At 39.3% G+C, this 21,565-nt stretch overlaps 1 long non-coding RNA gene across 1 annotated transcript; it reads right to left on the bottom strand.

Annotated features, from left to right (window-relative positions):
• Positions 1–2,645: 2,645 nt before the first annotated feature.
• On the bottom strand, positions 2,646–19,919 carry LOC111563820 (uncharacterized). The gene is made up of 5 exons (XR_002745709.3): positions 19,751–19,919; positions 17,930–18,024; positions 11,278–11,398; positions 4,080–4,238; positions 2,646–3,142 (listed from the first exon to the last, which is right to left on the bottom strand). It is a non-coding gene; the product is annotated as an uncharacterized LOC111563820 (long non-coding RNA).
• Between the last annotated feature and the right edge of the window lie 1,646 nt (positions 19,920–21,565).

The raw sequence follows: 21,565 nt of genomic DNA, 5'->3' as shown, positions 1-21,565 counted from the left end.
GAACTACTCAGGAACTTAGAGGATTTCAGTCCTTGGACTGCCTGAAGGTTCAAACTAACAGAGAACTACTCAGGAACTTAGAAAATTTCAGTCCTCAGGCTGTCTGAAGGTTCAAACTAACAGAGAACTACTGTGGGACTTAGAAAATTTCAGCCCTCAGACTGTGTGAAAGCTCAGGTCCTGAGGACTCGGGAGGTGTGGAGGCTTTGGAAAGTCTTGGAACTGATGGTTCCACCCTCCAGCACAAAGGCTGAAGTCCAACCTCCTGAGAAAAACGGTCGAGTCGAGACTCGAGTTAAAAAAAAACTCGAAAACGGCAAAAAATAGATGATAAATGCGCAAAAAAAAGAAGAATTAGTATCTGAGCGAATAGCTCAGGGGATAAGAAGACAGACTACCAAGTGGAAGGTCGCAGGTTCAAGACCCACCACCGGCACTTTTCTTTCTTTGTCTTTGTCAGGATTTTGATAAAACTTAAGAAGGGTCTGGTCTTGAACCAGCGACCTGCAGCTCCATAGGCAAATCCTTAACTCACTGAGCTACAGATCAGATACAAAGAAATAAATTCGTCGTCCCTTTGGCATCGTAGTTCCTGAAGTGACCTCATGGGCAGAGCCAAGGCGGAGTCTGGGTGGAGTCAGGGCGGAGAGTAGGCGGGGAGGTGGGTGGTGGCCTCCCCCCTCTACTCCCCCACCTCTCCCCACCGCCCACCACACCTTCCCCCGCCCGACGAGTTTTTCGAGTCTCCACGAGTTCTTCGAGTCTCCACAGGTTTTCCCCAGTTTCTGGAGTTTCCACCAGGTTGGAGGCAGAACAAGTTGTCATGAAGAGGTGCTGAAGTCAGCCAGGATGGACTGACTTTTTACATTGACTAGAAGGAAGACCACTAGAAGAGCAGGTCTTTAACCACCATCCATAAAATCCAGAGAAATGAAGGGAGGTCAACTTTTATCAACCTCCATCCACATGTTCAACTTGATATCTTTACTTGGACATTTTCAGCACCACAAACCTTTAGTATCACACTTTATTATCATTTATTAGGACTTTAATGGAATCCACCAGCAGATTTACTTTTTGTTGACAAACTTTATTCTTGTCGTTGTGGGACTGCAGTATTTAAAACTGTTCCTTCTATTTGACCTCGTGTTTATTAGTTTTAGTGGAGAAAGTTATTTTGTCGATTAATCTCTTAAAAACCAAATAATAAATTGGGTTAGTCAAGAGCTTTAAATTTCTTACTTTGTCATATTTTAAGTATGACAAAAAAATATAAAAATAAAGCGTCCTGAGACAATTTGACCTGTAACTGGCGTCTATAAATAAAATAGAATTTAAATTGTATGTATCTTGTAATGTTGGAGTAATTCAGCCATATATGTTGGAAAACACATTTTCTTTGTCCATTAATCTGTCGTTTTCTCCAGTAATTCATTTCTTGTTTTGGTTTATAAAATGTCAAACCCAAATATATTCAGTTTACTGTCATAAAACCAAAAAGGTTTACATTCATGATGCAGGAATCAGGCAGTTTTTCACTTTTTATCTGAGTTTAGTCAGAAAGATAGTTGATAATGTGTGAATTGTTGCAGCTTGTGAGCCGTAGAAGGTTTTAATCTTTGGGGCCGAGTGTCAAAAAACATTTAGAAACCAACATCAACAAAGCACTCAACAAAGGGAAATCCAACTTTTGCATGACAATGTCTAATTAAAGGACATTAATTTCCAATGTAAATGTGTGATATTCATCCTCTGGAGCTTTCTCTTCACATCGTCTTCCACCTGGACTGCTTTGGTCTGGAGCATGTGCAACAAACATTTGAAAAACTGCACTTTAACATCAATGAATGACACTGAAGTTTAATCTCTACATAAATGAGACTGAGTCTGGATGTGCTGCTCTGTCATTAACTCCTAAGTTTAGGGAAAGTTAAAACAAAAGAGGACAGTTCAGAGAAGACTTGAGAATGAGCTTATTTTGAACAAACATCTCAGAATTTCTGAGCTTCAACAAATCTAGCAAGATAATTAACAAGCAACTCAAGAGATCCAGAAGTTGGAGAGAGTTAGCTTTAGCTGAGCCAAAGAACATGTGGGACGCTAACCTAGCAAACATTTCAGACTTTTCTCTGTGAATTCTGAGAAATAATTTACTATTTAATGACAGAGCTACACATCTTAACTCAGTCTCATTAAAACAGACTCTAATTCAGTGTCATCCATCCATATTAAAGTGCAGTTACCCAAAATGTTTGTTGCATGAGCTCCAACAAAACCTGTCCAGGTAGAAGGCCACTTTGACAAACAGGAAGTGGAAGATTCCAAGCAGATTTATAGAAGGGGGAACCGGACTGTACTAGGTGTGGTCGAGTATAGAGGGGTGTTTTGTGGGTTTTTAAGGCTGATAATGATTATTAGTGAGACATTTGGAGTAGATATTCATTTGCAGTAAATGAAAGTATTTAAAATCTTGGAGTTAAACTTAGAAGAACACAAATTCTAACAGAAAACTTTGTTGATACGTTTTTGTTTTGTTTACAGATGTTAAGTTAAAGGAGTTTTATTCGTTACGTATAACCAATCAAATCACTCCAGAAGACAGAGCAACCACAGGTAGATAAAGGTTCAGAGCCAAAGTAGCACCATTTTTAAATGTATTTATTACCGTAAATCAGTAAAAATTAAAATACTGATAATCAGTAAATCAGTCAGCCCACAATTACTACAATTCTACAATGTATGTCTCTTTCCTTTGACTTATTTGTACAATATACGATGCATATGATGGCGTTTTTTCATACCAAAGGCTGTACTATGATGTTTTCTAAGAGACATATGATGCTACTCTGTTTGTTCTGGCCCTGAGCCGCTGTACTCCTCCTCTGTTGTTTTCTGTATTGTACTCAGCTGCATGCCTTCGTCCACCCGGCCTCCGTTGACTCGTCCCGCCTGCCGTCTCTGGAGCTGAAGCTGGATTGGAACAGACCAAAGTACAGTCCAATTACGATGTCAGCTGCCTCTCAAAAGGCTCCTTCATCTGGCAGGTGGTGGAACTTCTTCTGAGGGGAAGCTGAGCTGGTCCAGCAGAACTTTGGAGATGTGTTCCAGTGGTTGGTGGATGTGTGGGGAGATAGAGAGGGACCTTTGAATAGTTCAGAAAGGAAAACAGGGAACCCATTGGTAGTTTTAGTTTAGGGTGCTACTGCGGTGTGTTTTTGGGTTTTAAGAGGTAAACAGGAAGAGTTTTTTTTCGTATTGATTATCTTTTACTTTGTTCCTGGCTGGAATGCCCATCAATGTCAACGTAAAGTTCACTTTTAGTTCTGTTAATTTATTTTTATTTTACTAACACCCATTTGTTTTTAACCCCCTCACATGTTGTGTTGTTGTAAACTTACTCTTTCAAATAAATACTCGTTTAACCCTCTGGAAACCAGCGTTTGGACTGTTTTTGTGTTGCTCCTCACCTACTGACAGCTGTGGACTAAAGGCTATACTGTGACGTTTTTAGAGCGACATGCTATACTATGATGTTTGTTGGGCGACACGCTCTACTATAGGCTTTTTAAATTGACATATTACTGTGACTTTTTTTGTTTTTGTTTTTTTGTTTTTTTTAGCAACATATAAGAATTCGAACAGTTTTAAAAGTTACTATACTTTTACTTGTGCAATGAAATTATTATTCTATGGCATTTTTTAGATGACATATTATACTCTGATGTTTTCTTGAATAACACACTATTTTGACAATATACTGCACTATGACATTTTTTGAACCACATATCATACATGACAATTTTAGGCAACATCCTATCATTTGGCGCTTTTTGAACCACATAATAATCTATGTTTTGTTTTTTTTTCTTGCCAACATGCTGTACTATGAACTTCAGGCCATACTATGTTATTCTTGAGTAAAGCATCCTATACTTTGACATTTTCTGAACTACATCCTATACTATGGCGTTATACACAGAGTGCTTTGGTTACATGTTGATTATAATCTAGATTTTTTTTCTGTTTTGTTTTTTGACGGGATTACCACAGACCTGACCGTGAACACCGTTGACACCCACCTCAGGGAGACGCTGCCTAAGATCTCAAGGCTGCTTGGTCGTGGTCTTTCTGGCACGTACTCTTCCAAGATGAGCCGGGAAGTTTAACACTGATGGAATGACACCAGGTCTAAGCTGACAAACTTCCAATTCCTCCTCAACCCATAGTCTCTGGGAAACCTACATGGAGTAAGAAAAGTAGACAGAGAAGTAATTAAGTCTGTACACAACATATTAAAAAGAAATCATGCTAATAAATTAAGTACAAAGAACCGAATTCGCCAATATACTGGAGACCAGAGCTATTTAATTTGATAAGTATAACCTTGTTTAGTAACATTTCAATTATTTGAGAGCAGTCCTAAAGAATTGCCTGTAATCCCAATCATAAAATGGGTTTGGAGGAAGAACATAGATGGTAATCTGGATATACATGAGTTAGGCTTTATAACTACTATTGGTAGTAGTGGTGGTAGTAATAGCAATGTGACTACTACTAGTAGTAGTGGTAGTACACTAACTACTAGGCCATTCACGCTTTTATCAGTTCTCTTATCGATTATTGTAATGCTCTCTATTTTGGTGTCACACAATCGTCACTCCGTCGACTACAACTGGTTCAGAATGCAGCTGCCCGTCTGTTAACCCGCACATCCAGACACACTCACATCACCCCCATCCTCTCTGCCCTCCATTGGCTCCCGGTCCATCATCGTATTGAGTTTAAAATTTTAACATTTGTTTTTAAAGCCCTTCATGGCCTAGCTCCTTTATACATATCGGAGCTTTTAACCATCCACCGCCCCAGTAGAGCCCTCCGGTCGTCCATGCAGATGGTACTGGACATGCCCAGGTCCCAGTATAAGCAGTGGGGTGATCGATGCTTTGCTGTAGCCACCCCAAGACTCTGGAATGCACTCCCACTCGAGCCCCGCGTTATTACCAACCTGCAGCTTTTTAAGTCTAGATTGAAAACCTATTTATTTAAACGTGCTTTCGAATCTTAGGACTGTTTTATGCTTTTCTTAGTTTTGTGTTTTTATGGGTTTTATGGTTTTATAGTAATCAAAAACTGCATTGTTTGTTTATTATTCTGTCTGGAAAGCACTTTGGTCTTCTTCTATGTTGTTGGAAAGTGCTCTACAAATAAATTTTTGATTGATTTAATTGATTGAACTACTGCTGCTGATACTGGCACTGCTACTACAACCTGGTAGCAGAAAATTCAAAATCTGACACTTTTGGCTAATAAATGGTGGACTTTTGAAGGTTTTTCGAAGACTACATGCCTTTCAGACCTGCTGGCTTGTTCCAGGGTTCAAAAGGTTAAAGCAAAGAAACTCCACCTGTCAGTGTCACCTGTGTCAAATATTGACACAGGTGACACTGACGCCAAAGGACACCTCTGACACTAGCAGCTTTCATATAGCAGCGGTATTTGACATCCTAGGAATGGGAACGGGTTGGAAAACTAGGTCACGGTTCCCCTGTGGGTGAAGCTCCAAGGCTTCTGGCGTGGCTCGAGGCTTCGTCTTATGTGGATCTGACAGTTTGCATGTGTGTGAATAAGTACACCAGAGATATAATAAATGTCTATGATTGCAGAGCCTTACACATGAAGCCACTCTCCTCAGACAGTGTACCACATGTACCTCTCTAAGGTACTTCATATACGGTATGCAGGTACTGTGTGAAAATACTGTGGCAGTTTTTTGAGCCCGTGTTCCACTGATGGCTGCTTTCAGCTCATCCTCCTCTTTGATCAGGGCCCTCTCCATCTCTGCTGCATCACTGCTAGCCTTTGGGTGTCCTATTAAGTGTCTCTCTGGTTACTTTGATTCCACCACCTGCCTGCGCTTTTTGTGCAAGGCCTGGCCGCGACTGTTTCAGTCAGCATCCCTGCCTTTGTGCGAACACAACCCCCTAAAGACTGCTGTACAGTCACACGACCCACCCACCAGTGAATACCAAACAACACGCGAGCCGTCAACGTTTGAAATGTCAGCTCATCTGCAAATGCTCCAGTGTGCCACATAATGATGGTGTCCTCTGCAATTAATTAAGCTGTTAAGTCAATTATCGTACTGGGAACATATTGTATAAACCCGGGCATCAATAGGTAGACCTTCTCAGTGACCATTTTCAAAAGTTTTCTGTTTTCTCTTTTTATTCAGAAACACTGACTGATGTATATCAACTTCCAGATTCCTTTGAGGGAAAGAAAATGTGCACTGAAGCGAAATGAAACCATAAAAATTTGCATTTTTTTCAGCTGGCACGGTATCTAAATGGCGAAATGGAATGCCGGGCCTCATTTCACTGTCCCTTCATGCTCAGTCAAGCCTGCTGTGGCTGCGTCTGGCTTGTGAAGATCCAGGATACATGATTGGCAACTGTTTAATGAGGGCCTGCGTACCTTTGATTACCAGCCCCTACTAATGAACAGCGTGTCAGTTTTGCCCTATTAGCAGAGAATACAGTCCTGGCTACCCGGGGTAATCAGAAGAGCAGCATGTCCAAATGCCAGTCAAAGGGCACACTTGATATTTCATGGAGCTCCCTGCAGAAAATTTGAATAATCAATTCAAAATTTTACATATTTCTCTGGGGTGATGTCATCTGCTGTGTGTGAGTGGATGGAGCTCATTTTAACACATGCTATGATTTCTGATTGATGCTCTGCCTGTCTTCATTGCAACAACCTGGCTGATTTTAGGTTTTTCTTTTCTTGAGCAGAAGTGACACATATATGTATTTTCAGCTTCGACTGGAGAGATGCTGCAGCTGCAAGGCTATAAAACAATAAACTGCTTACAGTCAAGTAAAATGCCACAGGGAAAGATGTTGTAATGTTCACATAGTAAGTGAGATAATTATCAGTCATCATTTACCAGTTAAACAATACACCTTTCTTAAAGAGCACATATTGTGTGTTATATAGCTGATTTGTGTGCAAACTTACACATTTCTAAGTCCATACAAAAGGGAGTTATTCTCTTCAGGGAAAATACTTTTCCTTACCCACCCTAAAAGCCTTGTTTGAAGTTTGGATTTTTTCCTGTGACTTATATACACTACTAGTCAGAAGTTTGACGATTTAATGTTTTTTCTTTATTTTCATGATTATTTACATTGTAGATTTTCATTGAAGGCATCAAAACTATGAATGAACACATATGGAATTATGTAGTAAACAAAAAAAATGTGGTCAAAACATGTTTTATATTCTAGATTCTTCAAAATAACCATGCTTTGCTTTGATTACTGCTTTGCAAACTCTTGGCATTCTCTCGATGAGCTTCATGAGGTAGTCACCTGAAATGGTTTTCCAACAGTCTTGTGTCATGATTCCTGCTCCAGCCCTGACTCTCTCCCTCCTTCTCCCTCTTTCTTCCTTGTTCTGCAACTGTCTGCCTCTGCAAATATTAGCAAAACTCTCGTCGACCCAATCCTGCCTTGCCTCACACTGGTCCCGCTCCGGCTTTTCAACGGCCCTGCATCCACAATGCTCTCACCCCTGTATTCCTCAAACCAGCCTGCACCACCCTAGTTGTGTTTCCTGCCGTTACACAGCCTGGAGGTGTGTTTAGGGTCATTGTCCTGTTGAAAAATAAATGATGGTCCAAATAAATGCAGACCGAATGGGATGTCATGTCACTGCAGGATGCTGTGGTAGCCATGCTGGTTCAGTGTGCCTTAAATTTTGAATAAATCCCCAACAGTGTCACCAGCAAAGCACCCCCACACCATCACACCTCCTCCTCCATGCTTCACGGTGGGAACCATGTATGTAGAGACCATCTGTTCACCTTTTCTGGTCGCACAAAGACACGACAGGTGGAACCAAAGATCTCAGTTTTGGACTCATCAGACCAAAGCACAGATTTCCACTGGTCTAATGTTCATTCCTTGTGTTTCTTTGCAACAAATCTCTTCTGCTTGTTGCTTTTTCCTTAGTAGTGGTTTCTTAGCAGCTATTTGACCATAAAGGCCTGATTGGTCAGTCTCCTCTGAACAGTTGATGTAGAGATGTGTCTGCTACTAGATCTCTGTGTGGCATTTATCTGAGCTCTAATCTGAGCTGCTGTTAACTCGCCATTTCTGAGGCTGGAGACTCGGATGAACTTATCCTCAGCAGCAGAGGTGAATCTTGGTCTTCCTTTCCTGGGGCGGTCCTCATGTGAGCCAGTTTTGTCGTAGCACTTGATGGTTTTTGTGACTGCACTTGGGGATACATTCAAAGTTTTTGCAATTTTCCAGACTGACTGATCTTCAGTTCTTAAAGTAATGATGGACTGTCGTTTCTCTTTACTTAGCTGATTGGTTCTTGCCATAATATGGATTCTAACAGTTGTCAAATAGTGCTGTCAACGGTGTACAAACCTGACTTCTGCACAACACAACTGATGGTCACAACCCCATCAAGAAGGCAAGACATTCCACAAATTAACCTTAACAAGGCATAGCTGTGAAGTTAAAACCATTTCAGGTGATTACCTCATGAAGCTCATTGAGAGAAAGTCAAGGGTTTGCAAAGCTGTCATCAAAGTAAAGGATGGCTACTTTGAGGAATCTAAAATATAAAACATATTAAGAGTTACTTCACATGTTTTGTGTTACATAATTCCATATATCTTGCTTCATGGTTTTGATTTCTTCAGTATGTATCTACAATGTAGAAAGCAGTGAAAATAAAGAAAAAACATTGAATGAGAAGGTGTGTACAAACTTTTGACTGGTAGTGTACATCACCATGTAATAAATTTACTCAGCCCCTGTCTAGTTAGCTAGATTAGCCCTCAAAGAAACAATGAGCAGCTACAACACAGTCTACTGCTTTTTCCCCACTAGAGCTGCTTCTACTAGAGCTACATCTCCCTGCCTGTACACACATATCTGAGGTTATAGTATATAATCAATGAATAGCAGAGTTGGCTTTTTAGGAGTGTAGCCTTGAAGAGACAGGAGCTAATATAAAGCATTTCAGACAGAGGCTGAGAAGCGATATTGCAGTAATGTACAGTATGACAAAAATCACGTTTTTTTTTTTTTTTTTAAAAACAAACAAACATTACAACATGTAAACTTACTCAAGCAGAGCCGCAAAACAAAATTAGTGATACAGTAATAATAGTATTAGCATTATGTAAATGTGCATAGCATGAATTTTAAGGTTCAGGGTAGTAGAGGTGCTTGATGCCTTTAATGGTTTGTTTACACCCTGCAGGTTTGGTTTGATTAAAACAAGCTCTGCGAAAACACTGTTAGGGTTTATGTGAATAAGTGTCCTCTGGACCTTGACATCAATTCAACATCAAACAAGAATGGAAATATTTAAATGGAAATATGAACAGTTTTGAACACTCTTTGGTGTGAAAGCCAGGCAAACCAAGACTAAAATGCTATAATTTCTGCTTCCAGACGAAGAAAACTAAGATCCAATGCAGACAAAATAAATAGCATCAAATCAATTGTCACAAACACTTTTTGCAATGTTTTTGTCAGATAAAACTGAAAGCCGACTCTATTGAAACCTCAGTTGTAATTTTCCTTGATCCAAGAACAGTTTTATACTATCCCTAATATTTCACTATGTTTTACTTTACGTCCCTCTCCAGTCACTCATTAAACTCAAAATACTAAGTCTTTCTGTATCAAAGTTAAATATACAGAAGGTTTTTCTTCACATTAAAATATTCCCTTCATGCTTAAAAATCTCTTACATGTAACTCCACGCCAATGCTTTCTCTAGAGGTTGCAGGTTAAATTTGTCTGAGTACATTTTCAATCAGATTAAGTTTGTTGCATATGCAACCCCAGATAGTTGAGTCAGTGTTTGGTAGTCAGACTCACCAGTTGTATAGACTTCAGGTATAGATCTGCAATTTTCACTATGCATTTCACAAAATCTATTTTATTTCCTTTCTCCTATCTGGATATCACCATTTATAAACTCTCCTTCATGATGGGTTATAACAGCAACAACCTTGAGTAGTAACCTACACATTATAAAGTGTTGAAGAACATTGTGATTGTGCATTAAAGCAGCCCTGCCTGGTTCTCTTAGCAAATTTTACATTTTTATTGACATTTTTACCTTCATGCATGCAGATGTTCCAACAAGACAATTCCCCTTTTCACCATTTTGCAGGGGCACAGTTGCTGCATCCTGGGCTTAGCACTACCAAAGACTAATCTATTTAGTTTATATATGCAAACATGCCAGAAAATTTTCCTCCTACAGAAGGATTACAATGAGGTGCAGCCAGACCTACCTACTGCACCAATAAGACTGGTTTTGTCATAAGCATTCCGAGACTGTCATCAATACAATGCAGTTTTTAAGATGGAAAAGCTCAGCCATGATGTTGACTGCTTATTTTGTTCAAATTGTGCCTTCTACAATATTAAAAAAAACTCATCATACTTGCATGTTAACAAATTATTTTTTTAAAAAAACATGATTTTTAGCACTTTGTAGTATGTTAATTAACCAGAATTTAAACAAGTGCTGTCCTGCAATCTCAGAATTTCAATCCTACTTAATAAACAGGTAGTAAATGAATGTATTGAGCAGTTCTTCTCTCTAGGATCTGTCCTCAGTCCAGCACTCTTCTCCTCCTAAATACTTGGTAATCACATTTACAGCTCTGGCATAAATTTCCGCTCGTATGCAGATGACACTCCGCTCTATGTTTCCATTAGTTCCACTGATTTCTCAAAGCTCTGTGACCTGCTGGCTTCCCACCCACATGGGTTGTATGTCTGTGCTTCCAAGACTGTGCAGATCAATCTTTCAAGCAAATATTCTACCTTCAAAATTTTGCAGTGCAGGCATCCTGCAGATTTTAGGTTCACTTACTTACTTTACTCTACTCACTGACACGTTTGCTTTTCTCTACCAATTCTTTTCCATTACTGCTGCCACAAAAGCATCTTTGGCCTTTCAGCATTCAGTTACTAAAACTACATTGAAAATTCTCCTGCTGAAGGAAACACCAACATGTAGGTGCATGAAGGTATAAAATCCTCCTTGAAATGTAAGCATATTCATCATTTTTAAGAAGCCTCAGTGCATTTTCAGGAACATCAATCAATAAAGTTCCTTCTCTAACAAACTTCACTTGACTATAGAGTCAAATTCAAGGGGTTGGAGCGATCTGCATATTTATTATGTAAACCCGCCTTGCTTGTGCAGAGAGGTGGTTACTGGAGTCACCTTCATTGTGGGCAGACATCTGAAGAAATCTCTAGATGAGTCAGAATGCACAATGAGGGACTGCAGGAGGAATATTCACAGCTGAACACTGGAGACAAGGGAGTTTAATCACCAGCCAAGACTGCAAGACACAAAAAGACAGAATCACCTGGAGAGAACAAAATTACAGCAAAACAAGGTGCAGAATCAGGACCATGCTTCACTGTGTTCAAACAGTTTGTAGTTTTGAGCTGATCTTGACATTAATACAAAATTTATGTGGGCTTTACTTGTAGAGAGTTTTCTCTACAACTTAGATTTTCTACTTATTTAATCAAAACCATGCCAGAATATTTAACACATTTTCTGGCCTTGTTCACTATTTGACTTAATATAAAGTGACTACTTACAGCAGATGGGCTCTGCCAGTATTTGCATGTCAACTGCTTGAGTGAAAACCAATTTTATAACAAGCTATTGCAGGATTATCACCATGATTTTTATTTAAACGTGGGAACCCATTCATTTATAGTGTGGCACATTTACATGTCCTCGCTGCATTATTCTGCCCAGAGTGGCTCCAGTTAAAACAGCACACACTCAAAACTGAATGAGATCAAATACGAGGTTGATAGAAATGAATAGATTTGTGGACATATGCTTCTTGTTAATGCCCCAATTCAATTAAAGCTTCATTTAGCATGTCTCATAGAGCCTAATCTCTTTGTAAAAGATATGGACGACTAAAAGGGGTTATGCATGGAGCAATAAATTCTCTCTCACTTTGCAGACAGTCGTAACACCCTCCAGCTACTGAGATTATGACTGAGCGACTCAGCCAAAGGTGGATATTGGAAATACAACTTAACTTGAGGTTACTATACCGTGCTCTGAGAATCTGGCTGTCAAGGTCCTTTCTCTCTGAATTTAATTAAAATGTCAGACTTTGTGTTGGTCCATGCACAACACTTGGCTGTATTATATATTTTCTGAGGCAAGGGGAGCAGAGCAACTGGGTGGGAAGGTTGGAGAGTCAAGTGGTAGCTCTGTAACTACATTATTTTTGCTATATGACAGCTGGCAGCAAGGCCATCAGAAAAGTGGAGCAGCAGTCAGGAGAGTGAACGAAGGCTTGGTTGATGTATTTTTTTAAATTAAAGAACACATCAGACTTTGAGGTAATGAGCTTTTTTGCAGGTTATTATTTAATGTTTTATTTAACCTTGTGTGGTGTTCATGTCAGTGTTTAGTAAAAGCAAAATGGATCAGTGAATTAGTTCTCAGACTAAGAATCTGGTTGTTCAGATTCACCAAACTTGATTGAAATAAAATGTCAAAGCTGTAGGTGCTAACAGGTAAACATGTGAACAAGTAAAAATGAGACTGTTCCTACATAACACACAGTAATAATCACTTATTTTGTATAGCACAGGTCACACAGCAAAAACAACTCATAATAATAATAATAGAACAAGAGAATAAAATACGTAACTCCTTAGTAAAAGAAATAAATATATCTGATACCCATGAATTACATGAAACTATGTTAAAACATGCCTAAAAAGATGAGTTTCAAGGTTTTGTTTGAAGCTTTCAGCTGAATCAGACCTCATTTAGAACGCTGGTCCAGAGGCGAAGGCTGATGACCCAGCATGCAGCATCTCTAAGAGAACAGATTTACGGGATCTAAGGGATCTACAGGGCCATACTTAACCAACATAGGAGTGGAACAATCAGAAGCTAGTCCAATAAGAGATATCAAACCTAAAAGGGATCTATAAAAAAGGAATCTCTAAAGCCAGAGTAAGGGTTTCCAAGGGTTTTTATGAGTGATGTAATTTTTGCCATCTTCCCGAGTATATGAGAGTCCATGTGGACCCATCCCTTACATTAGAAGGGCAGTAATGCACATGCCTGGGAGTGAAGTAGATGAGCATGCACAGAATATGTAACTGCATATCTTCTGCACACTTGTGGAACATAATCAGACTCCAAGCAGACAAGAAAATAATGTAATAACCTCAACTAGGCCAGTTTTACACCTTCCTCATCTGGAGTACACGAGGGTCTGTTTGAAGTAAATTTCATCATCTTATGAAGTTCACAAGAGTCCATGCATCTCTCTGCTGCACAGTGACTATGCTAACACAATACTACACATGTGCGGCAGTAGTGTGCATGTGTGGCACACGACTTTCTACACATGGATGCAACAGATTCTCCTAAACATTCCCCTGCAATCTAGAAAAGTCTGTCGGTGTCTGAGTATCTTCAAGGCTTCAAAATAACACAAATTGCATGTTCACTGTGTCCACACTTGCCTGTGTTCAGGTCCACAAGGGGATATTGCAAAGACCACATGTGCTGTCTAGATTTAGTTTTGGTGAGAAGGCGTGCTTCTGCATTTTAGATCATCTGAAGTTTATTAAAGGATTTCTTCTGCGACGGAAAAACCAGGGAATGTAATGCAATAGTAAATTCTGCTGGAAATGAAAGTTAAGTCCTTCAGTCCCTTCCTTACTCTAGCAAGGTAGCAGATGTTTGAAACCGTAAAATGTCTTTCTCGTGATGTTTCTCACCTGGGATTCAAAGGATCATTCACAATCAGAGATGTCACGGCGCATACGTTGCTTTTACATGCAGCTTAATACAACTAGAGCTGCAATAATATTTGATAAAACTGACATTGTGGTAGTTTGTTTTTCTGTGATATATACTGCAATGTGAAAAACACAGGAATTATCACCAAATGATTTAAATTAATCATTCAAGAACAATTGGGGTGATTCTAAAAGTGCATATATAAAAAATATTTTTGAAAAATCTGACTGGTGCTGATTCAAATGGTCAAACTGATTTTGCCTCATGGTGGCTTTGAGTTGACATCATCTTTTTTGTACCTAAAATATTGCCATACACCTGATGTTGCATTCATTTTTGTAACCTAATCTTCCTGTTCAGTGTTTCTCTCCGGCTCCTCGCTTAATTTGAAACCTGCATCACAAAAAAAACTATTTGTGTCTTTAAGTAAAATTTAATAAAATCTGCATACTCAAAAACCATTAAATTGAAAAAAAAAGTTTGACCAGACTGACTTGTAGATTAGTCATGGACGATGAGAACTGTGAGAGTTTGAGTTAATTATATTTAATTGTGACTCCATTAATTATGACAGAATCAAAGGCGTAAATCAAGTGATGTAGTTATAGAGTCAAACTAAGGATGAGGCTGGGGTTGATGGATGGGTCAACAAAACACTGGACTCATTGTTTCTCAGGTACAGTGTCTTGCTATAGTGATGTTTCTTGAGACTGAGAGATTTTTTTTCTGTTATTTATTTTATCCTATTTGTCAATCATTAATCAGAATCAAAAATCAGAACAGACAACAGTGCTAGAGAAGAATCAGTGGACAGTTTTGACAGGCTGGTTACTGGCTGCAGAACTCCACTACCTGAAGTAAGCATTTATGATGTTACTACTTCAGCCTTCAAAAACTATATGTGTGTGAGTTATTAAAATTCCTGCTGTTCAGTGTTTGACAAAAACTGTTATAGTTTGAATGTTTTCAAAACCCAATAATCTTGTGGTTCCACCAGACCTGTGAACATCGTTTTCTTTCTTATATCTCTACTATACACCAGTGTAAGGAATGGCATGTAATATATTGGCAGCCAGACTAATAATTCCTAATTTATAAGATACCAACTTGCGTGCTCTGTTTAGTTTTTCACATTGCCTGTGTAGGTTAACAGCATAACTTAAAAAAAACAATAACACATCAATCTGAGTTCATGGAAGGTGAAGAATCAATTTCATTTTTTAAAATATCATTTTCGGTTCAGCGGACAGACAGATACAAAGCCCTCTGCGAATATTATAAATGTGCCACTTTTTACAGATGAAGATTGATTAATTCAGCTGCCGAAACCATTAGTCCTGTCATGAGGGAGATCTATTCATCCGTGTTGTTTTTCTTACTCGATAACAACCACAAGTAATCAGTATTCCAGCACCACCTTGCTCTCGGTAAGTTGTTGATATTTGCTGAAATGATGCTGAGCGCTTCAATACATTTTCTATTACTATACTGATGATATACAGCGAGTGAGTCACAGGATAACAGGATGTACAGGCAAACAAGACCGCCAGTCCAAAGCTCTGTTGTGGCTCCTGAGGGCTGCAGTGTTCTTTAAGAAACTGTCAGGCAAATATGTTATTTGGTACCGATAAGATGTAAAATACTTTTTCAGTTTAGTTGGAGAAAGTTCATCCTGGTTCAACTAGCTGTCAGGGCCTCCAATAAGGGTTCCTGAGGTTTAGAGCCCCTTATGATACACAAACCTTGAACATGAGGCAAAGGAATATAACTAAAAACTCATACGAGCTCAGCTATCACCCAGATTGATGAGGTTTGCATCCAGTCTTGGAGGACAACCTGATGGGAACACATGGACATGGACTATAAGTCATGAACTGGTGCAAAGCTACTATAACAGTAGACCCAAGAGGCTAAAAGAACCCGTTTTCATTCCCTGGGAGTCAGAAACTGCCATTTTGTCAAAGCGGCTGGCATTTCAGGGATACGAACAACCTTTAGTGTCAGTGTTACCCTACAGACATATAGGAATTTTTCCTGTTTAAAAGAGCCCCATAAGGAGGTTGGAGGGGTTGAGGTGGTGTAGGTCGCAGAACTTACCCAGCCAGAAGACTGAGGTTCACATCCTGGGTTGAATCATTATATTTTCACTTAGTTTCAACTTATTTTATGACTTAAGTCAGGGGACTTTTACCCAGACTGTTGAGGTTCATGTCCTGGGTTAAATCATTCTTTTTTTCACTTAATTTCAATTGATTTTGTGACTTAATTGAAACAGTTTAGTTGAGTTTAAACACCAAAACTACTTGGTTAAGGTCTAAATATAACCATTCACACCATTAACCATGTGTCTCCACGATACCGCAGCAGAGAACATTTCTTGGGCATTGAAACCGGATGTTGAAGGTGAAGACTAAAGGCTGCACGATGCCCATATTTTAGTGCTCCACTAACACTGCATGTATGTGTGCAGTTAAAGTCCATTAGTGTTTTATAGCATGACATCATGCTACATTTACTTCATCCCAAGTGCATTCTACTTCCCCAGGAGAAGACACATAAAAATAGTAAGTGAACCTTCTTTCTAATTAAACAACTAATAGCATGTTCAGTGCAATTGTACAGTACTGATGCTTATTCATCGGATATGCAGTAGAAGAGACTAATTTTCCCGTAACTTGCGGAAGAAAAGGCTGCAACAAGATAGCAGAATTAGAAGAGCATCGTCCAAATGTCATATGAAAGAAAACAAATCATAAATGTATTAACCTGATAGGAACCTTGGTGATGGAGAGCAAACTGGGCAATAGAAACAGTTTTTAACAGCTAATGTTGCAGGTGTGTACTGTCTGAAGCATCCTTTAACAGCAGAAGGCTGATTTACATTTCAAGTGATTCCTGTAAGTTATCTTATATTTGACAAATCTGTTTCTATTGGATTTGTACTGTGAAAACAACTGCATGGCATTACAGCTGCCAAAAGCATAGAGTTTAATCCTTTGGAGATGTGAAGACAAATATGTTCTGCACATTTCACATTCATGTCACTGGTGGAATTTTAGGAAAACGGCCATCAAGACTGATCTTTAGGGAAACTTTCAGACTAGTCAGACCAGTAGCAGAATAATATAGTAACTGGACCGAGTGGACAGATGGACCAACAGATGAACACCACTGAAGCTATAAATGTAATTTATTATCTTCCCTGATACTGTGGCCACCACAAAGGTTTTTCTACACCACATGCCTTAGCATCTGTCTTTAGGAGAAAACAATCAGGTCGATTTTCACTTTGAAAAACGTACAGCGCAGCTGTTACTATACTGCAGATTCTTAGCGCGGCTTTATAATGAACTTATTTTATTTCTGTTGATGTCTGTGTGTCATATTTTCATACACAGGAGTTGCAAATAGTGTTTCCTCAAATAAGCACAATATTGATTCTGAGAAGTAACACCAAAAATAGCATGTTTTCTGGTTTGTTTGTATCAGTAGCTTCCCACTCTGCTCCTGCTGTCCAAAAAATCCTCATCCCTGCAGCAGGCGGAGGCAATTTTCTCTCCATTATGCTGCAGGAAGCTGAACAGGCTGTGAACAATCCCAGAACAAGCCAAGCCATTTAAATGGCTTTACATGTATGGCTATTTTTAAAACGGCACAACACCGTGGAGCCCACATTGGCTGTTTTAAACTGTTGTCTTCTCACTCATTTCACCAGTACAGCCTAGAAATGAGCACGAGGATACGAGAACACCTTCCCTCATATGATGTGTTTTACCTCTAACCAAATAATCACAACAGCCAGGAAATGGCACATAAATGCTGTTTTTTTTGGGTTTTTTTCCTGAGTGGTAGACAGAATGATGGTGTGTGTTTGAAAGAGATGTCATCTGAGCGGCAGCATTTTTGGCATCAGGCTTTGATTTGTTTTGTTTTCTTGTCAATCCTTCCTGTCTGGGTCTTTGTGTCTTTGTAGAGCACAGCCTTTCTTTTTTTTTTTCTAAGCGATGCTTTTTCATCGCAGACAGTCCTCGGAGGAATTGCTACTGATGCAAGCTATTGGAATATCACTCACCTGACAGCGATGTCACACGTCTTCTTTGTCTTTCCCTTGTTCTTGGAGATTGTCTGTAAAATTCGATGCCTGTTGCATATTTTTACATTCCGGAGCTGGAAAATGAATAATGGAATGGGTGACTTGAATTAATTTCACAGCACTAATAGAGTATTGAACATCACCGACTTGCTGGCATGAAACAAGAGTTCACAGTTGAATGCAAAATAATCAGTGATGTGCTTCATAAACTGTAATTTCGGCAATAAATCAAAAGATAATTGCAGGAAAAAAGCCTCTATTTCAATGCAGATGCTTTACAGTTGTCAAAACATTGGAATTTGTTGTCGGGTGTGTGTAATCTGTCATCCTATAGGCAACACCATTCATTTTAATCACCACTTTTATTTTCCTATTGAACAGATGTTGTGTTTGCTTTGAGTCAGTCCGAACAGGAGACCATCAGAGATTTATTTGCACGAGCTGCATATGCTTAACAAATATTTTTACTCTCCAGTACATATATTTTCCGCAAAGCCCCATGCGGTCCAGCTTTGACACCTAAGAGAACTTTAAAAGAGGATCCTGGTTCATTTCAACCTGCTGTATTTCCCACTAATGAGGCAGATTGTGTCTCTACGTTAACTTTGCACTCTTCACCTCGGATGTGGAGACTCGTGGAGATTCGGGGTCGCACTAAACAGCTTGTGAAAGGAGCTTTGTGGGGCAATTAGCACGAGCTCCCTGCAGCTTTTCAGTGAAGCCTGTTTTTTACACGAATGATTTTAAATGTTTGTTTTGTCAGAATGAAATTTAACACAGAAATTAGCCATCTGGAAAGAACATTTTGCTAACTGCGTTGCCATCCAGGGATACTTGCTGTCAGACCTGATCAACAACACATTTCTGCCTGTTCACCTGTTTGTTTCCATGTTTGAGGTTAGGATAGAGGCAGAAGGACATAAGATGCACTGAAAGCAGAAAACTTCAGTGGGATCTGGATTCCACAAATCTCAAGAGCAGGAGTGGGTGGTCGAAAATTAAAATTCTGATTCACCACAACCAGACGGATGGAGTCAACAAACTAGGTTAAAGGGGAGTTTTTATAATACAAAAGCAAAGAAAGGGAAGTTTGAAGCATAAATGAGATGCAAGGTGTGCTGGTAGAAGAAATAAGGTGCAAAATCCTGCTTGTATTTTACAGTAAAAAAAAAAACCCAAGAACTCTAAATACAGTATAACAATAGAAGCAATAATAAGCATATGGGATGGGTGGATTGTTGGGTTTCATTGCAAAGGTAATTTAAACTTCACTGCAGCAAAGTGTTGACATACAGCAGACATAAATCTACCAAAGTTGGCTCAAAGTCAGTCCCTACAGGGTTTTGCGGGCGTTTTTCAAGATTGTTGCAGCCTAAAATGCCTGAATTCGCAGCAGCTTTTCTAAAAAATTACGATGTAAGTTATGATGTTTTAAACGTGTTTGTTGCAGTGAAACTGCAGGAGACATTGATAGTTGGTAAAAAGTTGCATTTTTTTCAGCATCTAAGAACACGTTTCAACATTTTAATTGACAATATTTATTCCTAAACTAATTCTGTAACAAGCTCTAACCCATTTATACCACCTTGCACAGCATGGTGGGACATTAGCAGCAGCCAGATGCTGGTTTAACATGAAGTGGTTGGTAGATTTAAGGCACAAAATGATCGTTTACTATTAAATGAATCATAGTTGGACACATCTGTCGGTGGCTTCAGAAGTTAATTTCACATCCTGGCACGCATGTATTGACACACACACGCACATGGCTTGTCATGTTAATTAATTCATCTAACTTACCTTCATTCTCTCAGCGCTCGCAATAGATCTGGATGCAGCAGCTTTCGTCGCAGTGATTTGTCTGGTCTATGGTCCGCTCGTTTGATCCATCAGGGAATGGTTTTGCACGGTCTTTAGCAGTAATTTTTGTTGGTAAATGAGAGACATTAGAATCGGACATGTCTGCATCTTCAAACCATAAATAAGGAAGTGAATTTGGTGACGTACGTGCATCACGTTTGCGCTGGGGACTGCTATAATTGGTGGAATTCATGAGAGGCTGGCTAAAATTCTGGAAACATTGTAGTGATTGAATAAAATTGCAAGGTTGCGCAGAATTCACGGAGATTGTTTGGATTTGCGTTAATTGTTGCGATGGCAACATCACGAATTCCTGGAGGGACTGCAAAGTTAACTCTCCTGCCAACATAAAGAACTCTGTGAAAACCGGACTTACTGCCTTAGAAAACAAATTCTTATGAATGTAAAGTAATTGTAATTTTGCATGTGTGTATCATTCTTATATGGTGAAATAACACGTTGTTCTTGGCAGACAGGAGAAGACACAATCAGTGGATATTTTGCAGGCGTGATTGTTTGCAGGTGTAGGCGTGAATGGAACTCTGAAACCATCTAGTGCACAGCTTTACCTGAAAGATAATGGGATGTCTGTATCTCCCCATATGCTAGGATATTGATGGTGATGCTGCACTCACTGCTCTGCTGCTGACTGAGGTGGGAAACTGTTGCTGTAGAGTGAAACTTGTTGGTGGCAAACTGGGAAAATTTCTGGGAAAATGTCTCCCAAACATCATATTCCTATATGACTAAAGTGCACTCCCATGTGTGTTCTGAAAGAAAATGTAATTTTGTCTTGAAACAAATATATTTCCCCAGTTTAAGGTTCCACAATGTGTGCATGAGAAAGTTTCAGGGGAGGATGGAGAAAGAACCATTTCCCCGAGACTTAAGTTTAGGTTTGCTTTTGTTTTTCAGTCTTTGTTTATATATAAGATGGACTGGCTTAAAGTCAGCGGCAGAGAATCAATAAAACTAAATGACAAAGATATGTTGATTTTGTGACATGTCACAAACCGCCGTAATCTGGCAGAAACTACATTTTCTACGAAACTTAATCAAGAAATGTGAAGGAACGTAATTTTTGGGAGACAGGGTTGATGGATGAGAGTAATCCCAGCTGGGGAACCACAACTAATGAATCTGCAGCTTTGATAAACATCCTGGAGATGCTGATTCACCTTCACAACAGAAACTAAAAGACCGAACACTCGGCTCTTCGTAGGCTCAGTAAAAGCTAATACAGTTTGAAAAATCTTAGCTTCAGGCAGCTAATTTCAGTGTTTTAATCAGACTTGAAAACAAAACAGTTTCGCTGAACCTCTACAATAGATGCAGAGTTAACACGACAGAGCGACAAGATGTGAAATAATAGAAAAACAGAATCCTCCTTTAAAAATTCATCCAAGTTTTCTACATCTGACAAGTTTATGATTAAAACAAAGGAGGTGTGTTGTGCCCTTGCTTGGCATTTCAGCTAAGCCACAGAGGGCATGTTGCAGCGACTGACAGACTTCTGTAGAAATGAATGAGCCTCTAGTGTTCTGTGTCTGGAACAAGAGGCAGGAGTCTCTGTGCAGAGAGATAAATTTAGGAGAGAAAATGTCAACTTCTGTTGTGTGCTAGATTTGAAATGCACCCGAGATGTGAAGGTGAGGCTGGAGCAGAGCTCATGGTTAAGGATGCAGAAGAAAGCAACAACCTTTTACAAGGCTTTCTGCAGCATTCCACTCCTGCAGCATTGTAGTGGGCAAAAAA

Source organism: Amphiprion ocellaris, chromosome 12 (genome assembly GCF_022539595.1).
Source record: "Amphiprion ocellaris isolate individual 3 ecotype Okinawa chromosome 12, ASM2253959v1, whole genome shotgun sequence".
Classification (NCBI taxonomy): domain Eukaryota; kingdom Metazoa; phylum Chordata; class Actinopteri; family Pomacentridae; genus Amphiprion; species Amphiprion ocellaris.
This window is presented reverse-complemented; position numbering and strand designations above follow the sequence as displayed.